The sequence below is a fragment of the Halichoerus grypus genome, chromosome 5 (assembly GCF_964656455.1).
Source record: "Halichoerus grypus chromosome 5, mHalGry1.hap1.1, whole genome shotgun sequence".
Taxonomy (NCBI): domain Eukaryota; kingdom Metazoa; phylum Chordata; class Mammalia; order Carnivora; family Phocidae; genus Halichoerus; species Halichoerus grypus.
This window is the reverse complement of record NC_135716.1, coordinates 30,663,866-30,676,901: the sequence shown is the minus strand read 5'-3', so window position 1 is coordinate 30,676,901 and position 13,036 is coordinate 30,663,866. Positions and strand designations below refer to the sequence as shown.

Below are 13,036 nucleotides of genomic sequence, written 5' to 3'. Positions count from 1 at the left end.
CAGCAAATGTTGGGAATACTGAATAGCAATGTGCAAAAGAAACTGGACCATTTTATTACACCATACACAAAAATAAATTCAAAATACCTTAAAGACCTGTTAGACCTGAAACCATAAGTATCCTAGAAGAGAACACTTGTGGTAACTTCTCTGACGTCAGCTGAAGCAAGTTTTTTCTAGATATGCCTTCTGAGGCTAGGGAAACAAAAGCAAAAATAAACTATCGGGGACTGCATCAAAATAAAAAGATTCTGCACAGTGAAGGAAACAATCAAGAAAACTAAAAGACAACCTACGGAATGGGAGAAGATATTTTCAAAGGCATATCTGATAAAGGGTTATTACCCAAAATATATAAAGAACTTATAAAACTCAATACCCAATCACTACCAAATAATCTAATTAAAAAATGGACAGAACACATGAACAGACATTTCTCTAAAAACGACATATAGATGGCCAATAGACACATAAAAAATGTTCATCATCATTTACCATCAGGGAAATACAAATCAAAACCACAATGAGATATCACCTCACACTTGTCAGAATGGCTAAAATCAACACTATAAGAAACAATAGGTGTTGGTGAGGATATGGAGAAAAAGAGACACTTGTGCACTGTTAGTGGGAATACAAACTGGGGCAGCCACTTTGGAAAACAGTATGCAGATTCCTCAAGAAGTTAAAAATAGAACTACCCTAAGATCCACTAATTGTACCAATGGGTGTTTACCCAAAGAATACAAGAACACTAATTCAAAGGGATACATGCGTCCTTATGTTTCTAGCAGCTTTGTTTAAAATAGCCAAGATACGGAAGCAGTCCAAGTATCCACGGATTTTGATAAATGGATTAAGAGGTGGCATATGTACACAATGGAATATTATTCGGCCAAAAAAAAAGAATGAAATCTTGCCATTTGTAATGACATAGATGGAGCTAGAGAGTATAATACTAAGCGAAATAAGTCAGAGGAAGGCAAATACTATATGATTTCACTCATATGTGGAATTTAAGAAACAAACAAGCAAAGGGAAAAAAAGAGAAGGGAAGGTGACAAACCAAGAAACAGACTCGTAACAATAGAGAACAAACTGATGGTTACCAGAAGAGAGGTGGGTGGGAGGATGAATGAAATAGGCGATGGGGATTAAAGAGTACACTTCTCATGGTGAGCACTGAGTAATGTATAGAATTGTTGAATCACTATATTGTATACCTGAAACTGATAACACTGTTATCTACTGTTAAAATAAAAACTTAAAAAGCTAAAAAAAGTTTCTCATCAAAAAAAATTCTGTAACTGTGGTGACAGATGTTAACTAGACCTATAGTGGTGTTCCTTTCAAAGTATATACAAATATAGTGCTGTATAACTGAAACTAATATAATATTGTCTGTGAATTCTACTTCATAAAAAATTAAATTTAAAAAAGTAAAGAATATATAATAGGGAAAGAATAATCTCTTAAATGGTGTTGGGGAAACTGGACAGCCACATGTAAAAGAATGAAATGGGACCCCTATCTCATACCATACACAAAATTTAATTCAGAATGGATTAAAGATTTGAATGTAAGAAATGAAATCATAAAACTTCTCGAAGAAGACATAGGTGGTTAACTCCTTGATATAGGTCTTGGTGATGTTTTGGGTTGGACATCAATGTAAAGGCAGCAAAGGAAAAAAGAAAAAAACAGGTGAGACTACATCAAACTAAAAGATTCTGTACAACAAAGGAAACCATCTCTTTCATCAACAAAATGAAAAGGCAACCTACTGAATGGGAGAAAATATTTGCAAACCATATATCTAATAATGGATTAATATCCAAAATGTATAAAAAACTCATACAAGTAAATAGCAAAAAAATAAACAATCATTAAAAATGGGCAGAAGATCTGAAGAGATATTTTTCTAAAGAAGACATACAAATGGCTAATAGGCACATGAAAAAGTGTTCAACATCACTAATCAGGGAAATGCAAATCAAAACCACAATTTGGTATCACCTCACAACTGTTAGAAAGGTTATTATGAAAAATACAAGAAATAATAAGTGTTGACAATGATGTGGAGAAAAGTGAATCATTGTGAACTATTGATAGGAATGTAAATTGGTGTAGTCACTGTAGAAAATGGTATGGAGTTTCCTCAAAAAATTAAAAATAGAACTGCCATATGATCCAGCAATTCTACTTCTGTTTATTTATCCAAAGGAATAAAAAACACTACCTCAAAAAGGTATCTACACTCTCATATTCATTGAAGCATATTTACAATAGCCAAGACATGGGAGCAATGTAAATGTCCTATGGTGGATGAATGGATAAAAAAAATCTGACATACTTATTCACTGGAATATTAGTATGCCATAAAAGAAAGAAATCTTGCCATTTGCAACAATATGGATGGGCCTTGAGGACATTATGCGAAGTGAAGTCAGTCAGAGAATGACAAATACTGTATGAGAACACTTATTTATGAAATAAAATAAAAACTCATAGATAAAGAGAACAGATTGGTTGTTGCCAGAGGCAGGAGGTGGGGTGTGGGCAAATGGGTGAAGGGGGTCAAAAGGTACAAACTTTCATTTATACAGTAAGTAAGCCATGGATGTAATGTACATGGTGACTATAGTTAATACTGTATTGTATATTTGAAAATCACTAAAGAGTAAATTTTAAGTGTTTTCATTTAAGAAAAAATAATTGGAGTTATGTGTGGTGATGGATGTTGACTAGACTTACTAGTCTGATCATTTTGCGATATGTACAAACATTGAATGATTATGCTGTACAACTGAAACATGTTCTATGTCAATTATATCTGAATAATATAAAAGAATTGAGTACTGGAAATTTGATTAAAATATGATCTATATAAACACAACTGCTAAACCTGTTATAGTTCATTTCATTCAATTTCACCACAAACTTATATACATCATTTCATAGATGAATTATGTAGTTTTACATCTCCATTAGAATGACAGCATGTCTAAAATCAAAACAGAATCTGAATTCTGGATTTGAAAACATAAATACAAAGTTATTACTGTCAGAAGTCTCTGGAAGAATTACTAGAGTTACGAAGGGAGCTTAGTTTATTTAACAGGTTTTTAAGGTTATGTTCCTTAGATGCAAAGCATGACACAAGAATTCAGATGCAGATTTTTGGAGGGAGATCTCTTCAGAAAAAATATCTGTAAGAGAGGATGTAAAGCAAGATAAGGAAGGTGAACAAGAGGGGAAAGGCAGCAACCCAGGGTGAGGGTGGGGGGTGAGGCAGCTCCTGTCAGCTGAACAAAGGTCCCTGGAGAGGGGGGAAAGCTAAAGTCTTTAACAGCCACACTCATAGGAGCTGGAGTATGAATGCACTGGGTCCTAGAGATGGAGGTTGGGGACCACACATCTATTACAATAGTGAAGAAGAAACAGCAATTGGCATAATATACAATTGTAATGGTTGCTTCTCTCTGGCCCAGTCTAAGGAGAACTAAGCTGTCGGCAGTTAACTACAGAATGTGAGGCTGGATGATCATCTTTGTACCATGGGATAATCAAAACTATGGATGACTGGAGGACCAGGGCCAGGTCTTGAACAAAGGATAGTCAATCCTTATGGTGGCCAATAAGCTGTGATAGGACCAGATTTAAAAGATAAGCTAGGTAATCAGATTTCTTAGTTTGACTATTTGAAGTAAGTAGTATTGGGAGAAGTTGAAAAGTCAAAGAGGTCATAATGATCTAATTCATAGATTGAAGTTATGAGGGAATTAGGAACTATAAGTAAGCAGTGACCGTAAGGTAGAAATAGGCATATAGACAGTATAGGGTGAAGAAACCATTTGCTAGAGAAATGTAGGACGGGAAACAAAGTAGAAACATAAAGCGTAGATAATCACATTGGTAGAGCTCAAGAACAAAGAACTGCAGCGTCCTGATGTTATTTTTCTTTCATCAGATAGGAAAGATTTCCAAGAGCATGATCAGGAAACACTAGACTAGACAAATTGCCTTCTGGAGAGGGTAAATGCTCTTTATTTGCATGATTTTTTTTTTTTTTTTGTCAAACACTGAAAAGCACCTGGTATGCTTGAAACTGGAACTGCTCTGCAGAAGAGAGACTAGAGAATTCTAGAGGCCAGGGTGCTGCCAGAAGGAGAATGGTAAAGAAGATGACTTTGAGGCAGATAGATACCTAAGCAGGATTTTGAGGTTGTTAATGGCAGAGTGTGCAGTGTAAACCAATTTACACAGTGGGGTTTTTTTTGGATGAAGTGTGATTCAACTATGAGGATGAGGGAATAGTGGACATCTAGACTACCCAGTATTATTTGGTAAATGCCCTGAGAAAGGGATAGAGGTGTGCAAAAATTCCAAGTGAACTCCCAGGAAAAGCACTTGTCAGTCAGTGAAGAATTTTTGGAGGAGAAGCCAAGAGAGACACAAAGGATGAGCAGGGGTTGGTCTGGTGAAGAGGAGGGGAGCTAGGTCTTTGTTTTGGACAACAATGAGAAGTGTTGGATTTGATTATGTCTAAGAGGCTTGCTAGTTTTGAGTCAGACTCTTTATGGTGTTCTTGAATATAAGATCTTGGGCATTCTGATCTCTGTCAGCAAGTGGGAGAGAAGCTTGGATGGCCTGGGCCAGAGTTTAATAAGGGGAATCCTTTCTATAATGCTGTGAGGTTTCTTTTTTTTGTTGTTGTTATGTTAATCACCGTACATTACATCATTAGTTTTTGATGTAGTGTTCCATGATTCGTTGTTTGCCTATAATACCCAGTGCTGTGAGGTTTCTGAAACAATGATAAGGTAGGGAGGCTAGAACTTGATTAGGTTATCACAACTCATCCCTCTCCCTCATGAGAATATTCTCTAAGAGGTAGTAAACATACAAATTTTAAAGTCAAACAGAATGGCAAACTCTCTAGGAGTTGCTGGATCATCTTTAACATTTCAACTATGAACTATTTGACCAAGAAAACAATGTGTGTGTGTGTGTGTGTGTGTGTGTGTGTGTGTGTGTGTGTGTGTGTGTGCGTGCGTATCTAAACATATTTATAGATCCATTTTTATGAGGTCAAGAGAATCTTAGACATACTTTGCTATTTCTGTATTTGCCCTTTGCATTTAAGATTTGGTCAACTGATTTCCCAAACATGTCATTAAAACAGATATTAATAATAAGGAGGCTACAAAATGTATAATTAAATGAAATAATATAACAACAAAAAAGTGGGGTGAGTAGATTGAGAACAAATTCCTAGCATAATGAGCCCTCGTTATGTGTGCTGGTGTATGTGTCAATTTCTAAGGTAGAGAACATTTAACATGAATTTAGCAGAAACATCTCAATAATCAGTGACTTACATAGCTATGAATTTCTTGGGTTCCTCTTGCTTCCTCTTAGAAACATTTTCTAAAGCTAATGCATATCTTTCCTCCACCCTACCTTCTGGAGAATATCTAAGAGAGAATTTCACAGCCTTTGGTGCTAACAATGCTAATCTTAGCTACTCAGAGTCTTTAACTTTAAATATTTCCCCCACAGTTTTCACTGTGTGTTGTCAAAAATAAAATGGGGGTGGGTGGGGGGATGGGTTAAATAGATGATGGGGATTAAGGAGAGCACTTGCTGTGAGGAGCACTGAGTGTTGTAGGGAAGTTTTGAATCACTATCTTGTATACTTGAAATTAATATTACACTATAAGTTAACTAACTGGAATTTAAATAAAAATCTTAAATTCATTAAAAAAAAGGAAATACAACCACTATAAAAAAAGTATTAATCAGATCGGGTTAAGGTTAGAATTTAAGTGGAATGCTCTAAGAATCAAAACAGTGTTCCCTTCATGTGATAATATGTACTTATAAACAGGGCTTTGTGGTTGATGCCATCAACCACTTGGCAAAATCTTGCCAATAACATTATTGCCATAAAAATTGTAAAGTTGATTAGTGGGTTACTTAAAACTGTAATCTTAGCCTTTAGAGGATTTATTTAAATCTAATTTTAAAAGTTTAATATTTATTTTAACAGAAGTTAACTTAGAAATTTAAGATGAGAAAACAGTTTGAAATGAGTGCTGCTGAAATATGTGGATATGTGGCTTTTGTCCAAAGTGGTCATGTTTCCCTCAAGGCCAATTTGTCATTGATGAAACATCTGTCCAAAACCATTCCTGTGTGTTTTGAAAACCTAGGATCAATCAAACTCTGGATAGGCAACTACTGCTTTCTAAGTAAAGATGGATGATGCTAGGTGAATATATTTTTTGGTTTAACTTTAATGATGTCTATTTTTCTGAAATTGGAAAAATACCACGATGGTATTTTGTACTTGCACCTTATCTCGCAATTAAGTTCTTACTGGAAACTCGGAAGAGGAAACAGTCAAAGGGTATTTGGAAGTCTTATGAGATATTTTATTTAGTGCTAATGGCACCTGCTTATGGAACTGTTTGAATATACTGCCAATGATGGAACTGGCTGTCTATAAAAGCAAATTACTGAATTTTTTTGTTTTGAAACACTTTTTTTTTCTTTTTTTGAGGCACCAAAACCATGTCGTCATTTTACTATTTGAGGGTCTACATACTACATTTTCTGTCTCCCGGATCTTCCCCTTTCCTATTCTAGCCACAGACATACATGAGGTGTATTGTGCTAATATATGCAAGAACTGAAATTTTTAGTCTTTGCCGATATAGGGTAAACAATAACTTCAAATTTAAAACTCTAGAAAGAGATATATACTATAGGTTATTCTTTTCACTTAACCATTTGTTCATTTATTCACTAAGCATTAACTGAACATCTGCTCTCAGGCACATTTTGTATTACACTAGTAATTTTAAACTAGTTTAATGATCTCATATTAGACTGTGAGAACTTCTATCTCAGTGGCTGGATTAATGAGTAACATTTAGTATGTTTTATATACACACCTGTCAAATAATTGAATATGAGGATTCAAGAATGATTTAAAAAAAGGGGAGTGGGAAAGAGACACCTAAGATTTACTTAGTACGTAATATATGTTAGATGTTCTGTGAATCACTTTACTTACATTATCTTTTTTTGTTTTATTCAACTCTTAGAGTAAACCTTTGAGGAAACATAAAGATAAGTAGAATCAGGGAGATTTAGTCACCTGCTTAGAATCAGTGGGTTGTAAGTTAGAACTGGAAGTCGAGCTCATATCTGTATGATCTCAGAGTCCATGTATTTAGATTGCAACCGCTGTCCACCACACAGAAACCCTTACCACACTAACCAGGTTACATGAAGAAAAAAATCTCTTACCACTCTATTATATTAAAAAGAAATTTAATAAGCTTCAAAACCAAATCTATTGAGAGCATTTCTTTTAATGCAGTAACCACTACTATGTGTTCTCTCTAAAACTGGGATATGGATGACAGCAAGGGTTATTATTGTTTTAAAAGTTTTAGCCAATTAAAAAGGATACAAAACATATACATTAATAGTAAACACAGGAAGGTAAGAAAATATTTTTTGTAGTTGGTATATTTGGATATCTAAGAAGAGTCAAAAGACTCAACTAAAAATTATTCAAATTTAAGTGAATTAATGTAGGTAGCCAGATGCATGTCATACATAACAATGACCATTTAAAAAATTCATTCAGGGGCGCCTGAGTGGCTCAGTCGGTTGGGCATCTGCCTTCAGCTCAGGTCATGATCCCAGGGTCCTGGGATCGAGCCCCGCATTGGGCTCCCTGCTCAGCCGGGAGCCTGCTTCTCCCTCTTCCTCTGCCCCTCCCCCTGCTTGTGAACTCTCTCTCTCTCTCTGTTTGTCAAATAAATAAATAAAATCTTAAAAAAAAAAATTCTAAAAAATTCATTCAATAAATATTATGTGAAGTTAGTATTCTAAATACTAGGGATACAATGGGGGAACAAGAGAGACAGAAGAATACTGCTTTCACTGAGCTTACATTCTTAAGAAGGAGATAATGATATTTATTCTAGCATTTATGTATATGTAGTGCTTATATGCCAGATACTTATTTTTCTAAGTGTGTTTTTCTCTCTTTCTCATTGTCTTCTCTCTCTCTCTCTCACACACACAAACAGGTTTAAATTCCATGACTTAACAGCCCTATGAGGTAGGTTCTATTTTTTTCTCATTTTCAAGATGTGGAAAATTCATCATAGAAAGGTAAGGAAGTTGCCCAGAGTCATAACAGTGAGTGGTTTCAGTGAGAGAAGTGAGACAAGTTTCAAATCTAGGCAGTTCACGCTCCTATTTCAGGTTTGATTAGCGATACGAAGAAAAACTAAAGTAGAATAAGGGGACAGAGAGTGGCAAGGGTGCTGTTTTATTTAGGGTGTTGAACAAAAGCTTTGGGATGAGATGGCATTTAGAAGAGACCTGGTAAAGTAATAATTTAGCCATGATGTCAGTTGCCTGGCTGGCTCAGTTGGTTAAGCATCTGCCTTTGGCTTAGGTCATGATCACGGGGTCCTGGGATCAAGCCCCGAATCAGCTCCCTGCTCAGCAGGGAGTCTGCTTCTCTCTCTGCTCTTCCCCCTTCCCCTGCTTGTGCTCTCTCATGTGCTCTCTCTCTCTCTCCTTCTCAAATAAATAAATAAAATCTTAAAAAAAATAATTTAGCCATGATGTTATCTTAGGGAAAAAAAGAATTCCAAAAAGTAACAATAGATGCAGAGATCCTGTGGTTGCAGCATGCTCGATATATTCTAAGTATAGCAAGGAATTCAGTGTAACTAGAGTAAAGTAAGGGAGAGAATGAAAATGAGGTCATACAGTTACCTATGTGCCATACTATGGGATTTTTAGACTATGAATGGACTTTGGATTATTCTGTTAGAGATAGGAAACCATTAGAAGATTTTGAGCATAGATATGATATAATCTAAAAATTTAAAAAAACTTTGTAAAGATTAGACTGTAAACTTACAGGACTGGAGGCAGAGAGATTATTTAGGCAGCTTTTACAATTGTTGAGGATAATAGTTCTTGGACCAGGTGGTAGGAAGTGGGTAGTTTTTTTACTGTATTTTGAAAGAACCACCAATGAGATTTACTGATAGATTGGCTCTTTCAGTGTGTGAGACTGAAGAGGCAGGATGATTCCACAGTTTTTATCTTGTGTAATTGGATGAATAGTTGCTATTTAATAAGGGAAATATTGGGGGAAACCATATTGGGGGTAAGAAGAATAGGTAAGTTTGTTTTGAACATTTTAAATTTTAGATGCTGATTAAATATCTAAGTGAAGATGCTGAGTAGATAGTTGCATATAGGAGTCTGAAGACTGGGGCTAGAGCTACACATTTAGGAATCATCAAATCATGAATGATTTTAAGACTGAGGGCCTGGATGAGCTCACTTAAGGATGAGTATAGATTGAGAAGAGGTCTTGGGATTGGTTATAAGGCATTCTTACATTAAGAAGTTGGTCAATGAGGAAAGCCCAGCAAAGGATTTGGGAAAAAGTGGCTAATGAAAGACAAAGAGATTTAAGTGCCTTTTGTCCCAAAATTCAAGAAGAAAGTTTTTGGTAGAGGGAATCATCAATATTGTTAAATGCTAACAGTAAATAGGTTGGAGACTGATGATCAGGTTTATTGATGAGGAGGTCACTGGCAAATGGTTTTGGTCCAGTGGTGGCAATGAAAGTCCATTTGAGATGGGTCCAGGAGGGACTAGGAAGAGAAGAGATGGAGATAGTAGGTATGGTGAATTTTACTCTAAAGGCAAAAGCTTGTGGGATAATGTAAGATGAAGGGAGAAGTTTTATCAATATTGGAGATGTAACATGTCTGCATGTTTCCTCTCAGTAGAGAGGAAAAATTGGTAATGTAGGAGAAAGAGGGCCATTTACTGGAATGAGGTTCTTCAGTGGACAAGAAAGCATAAAATCTAGTGAACAAATGGAGTATTGGGTCCCATAAGGATATATATTTCAGTCACTGTAACAGGAAAGGTACAGAGTATAGGAATTCAAATGTAGAGGGCTGATAGATATGAAGGTGGGATGATACAGATTTTCCCTTTTGATGGTTTCCATTTCTACATGAAATAAGAAGCAGAACAATTTACTGAGGATGATGAAGGAAGATGCTGTGGATTGTGATCCCCTAGCCCCAAATTCATATGATGAATCCCTGACTCCCAATGTGATGGTATTTGGAGATGGGATCTTTAGTGGAAATTAGATTTAGATGAGGTCATGGCATAGGGCCCTCATGATGAAGTTAGTGCCCTTATAAGAAGGGATGGCAGACAGCTTGCTTCCTCCTTCTCTCTCACCTCACCATACAAGTATACAGTGAGAAGGAAGCCATCTGCAAGCCAGGAATAGAGCTCCTATCAAGGAATTAACTGGCTAGCACCTTACCTTAGACTTGCCAGCCTCTAGAACTATGAGAAAACAAGTTTCTGCTTAAGCCATCAGCTGCTGTGTTTGTAATGGTAGCCTGAGTGCACTAATTTGGGGGAGGAGGTGCTGGAGACTTGAGAAGTTATATAAAAGTAATACAGGGGAATAGAGCAAATTGATGGGGAAAGTTTAATAGTTTGGAAGGCAGAAGTGAGGGCTAAGTTAGGGTTTTTACTCAAATTCAAAGTTGGTCTGTTTAGCATGTTTTTGAGTTTCATTCTAGTTATAATCAACTATTTCAGTGTAGAGAGAGCAGGTTTGGATAACTAGGCCATTTGAGTTACTGTGATGTATAAAGGAGGGAAAGGAGATAAAGGCATTATGGTGTTCACAACCATACAATAAACATATTGCATAGAGATCACATCGACAGAGGCAATTATAAGTAATTAGGAGTGTGAAACATAATTCATTAAATAAATTCTATTGAGAGATGTGGTGGATTTGTAACATGTCACTTTGACTAGACTGAACTACATTTCTCAGAATTCCTTTTCTGTATATTTCCAGTTATAATGGGCCACTAAAGACATTTTTATAGGCCATTAGGGAGATGGAAGTTAAACAAAAACATTAGTGTTTCTCAACATAGACAGTAATGCTATCTCAAACCTTGGTGTGGGACACTAGCTTGGTCTGCAGTTTCACCACCTTTCCCTGGATCCTTTAACTCTGCAAATCCTGGCAGGTGTGTGTTTAGCTTTATGACGAAGGTCACTCTTTCAATGTGGGATCACATCATCAAGATCACAAGTGGTAAGAATTGGCATGGGTTTTGTTCTTTCCTCATGGGTTCCAGCTCCTTCTTGTGAGTTCCAGCTTGTCCTCATTCTTCCTATGCTATATCCATCTTCTCTTCCTGCCTTTACCCTGGAAATTTCAAGTTCTAGCATAAGACAAAAGATAACAGCCTTAAAGACACTGCTTAGCCAGCTCTCATAATTGTATAAGACTCAATCCTGGTAACAAATGTGTTATCTTACATGCAGTGGTTCTGCTTCTTTGATGAAATTCTGATAGAAAAGATTATGAAAGAAGTATTAAACAAATGGAGGAACATAATTTATAAACTGGGAAGATTATTGCACAGGTGTTAATTCTCTAAATTCATTTATTAATTTAACAGCCCTGATAAAAATCCAGCTGGATATATAGGTCTTAGAACTTCAAATGTAAGGATCCTTTAACAGTAAGTATGTGACAGAGCACAAAGAGCAGCTAGGTTTGTGCTATGCCTGGAAACATTATATAGGTAAGCTGTGTAAAATGTCTACAGCAAGAAATCAAACTATGAACCAAGATTTTCATTTCAGGTGGCAGGAGTTAAGTAGAATAAAATTATAGCCTGTACATATATGGTGCTTTATGTGTGAGACACTCATTTTCTAAGTGCTACACGCACATACCTACGTGCTGCCCCCTCCCCCAGCTCATTTAATCATGACAACAGCCCTATGAGGTATGATAGTCTTCCTATTTTTCAGGCAAGAAAATTGAAGCACAGAGAGATTAAGGACCTTGAACAAGGTCACACCAGAAAGTAACAGTAAACTCACACCAGAGATTAATAGAAGTCAGAACTCCTATCCCATACCAGGCTCTTGCTTTTTCTCATTGAGATGTGAAGTCTGCTCTTTGAGAACTTCACCCTGGAAGAGAAAGGCAGACAGTGGAGTAGATCAATGCCTACAAGGTTTCTTGAGAGGGAGGCAGGAGTAATTTATCTTGTAACTAACTGAATGCATCTGGACCATTAAAGATGGAGAAAATCAGCTCCATTAACAGAGCTAAGTAAGAGCAATTGACTGTCATTATTGTGGGTTGATGGGTTGTTGAAATAAAGCAGACATAGTAGCCCCAAGGATAGACTATTGAGTGAGACATGTTATGGACCAAGAATCAAGAATCAAGTTGTTTAATATCTGGACTTTATGAGTGGGGCATTTTAGTGCACATCAACACAAGAACACTCCTTCAGCTCATTGTCAAGCCAAAGTGGATCCCCTCAACTGACAGATAAGCGATTAAAAAGAGAGGGAAAGAAGTCATATTGCTCCAGGCCCATAAACATGGTCTCATGGTCAAAAGACAAGGTAGCTACATTGGCTAAAACATGCTCTGCCTCTGGGGAACAGGAAATGGTTGATGTGTATTTGGGTGGGAGGAAAGGATTTGGAGGATTACTAATTTTCATAAAAGGCCTCATAAGTTTTTTATCTTTATGTTCATAAAGATCTGATTTTTAAAAAATGCACTAAAAACCACAATGAGATCCAATTCTTCACCTATCAAATTAGCAAAAATGCTAATGAGCCTGGGATGAAAACACTGGTAAGTGTATGATGGAATGTTCCAATTATTGCTGGTGGCAGAGTTAATTGGTGTGACCTTTCTGGGCAGCAGTTTATCAAACATGTATGAAGAGTCTTAAGAAACCTGATGATTCCTGTAATTCCATCCCTGAGAATCTACCATAATAAAGTAATCTCAAATATTGAAGACAGCTTTACCCTCAAAGAAGTTCCTAGAATTAAAATTGTGAAAAACTAGAACAGAATGTCCAATCATAAGAATTAAATAAACCATAGTACA

General features: G+C 36.3%; 1 long non-coding RNA gene across 2 annotated transcripts in view; it reads left to right on the top strand.

The window, feature by feature from the left end:
• Window positions 1-13,036, top strand: part of LOC118536353 (uncharacterized) — a 244,237-nt gene that overhangs the window by 222,607 nt on the left and 8,594 nt on the right. For both annotated transcript variants that reach the window (XR_013447746.1, XR_013447747.1), the window contains 2 exons: window positions 8,112-8,143; window positions 12,678-12,775. This is a non-coding gene — a long non-coding RNA (uncharacterized LOC118536353). The remainder of the gene's footprint in view (window positions 1-8,111; window positions 8,144-12,677; window positions 12,776-13,036) is intronic.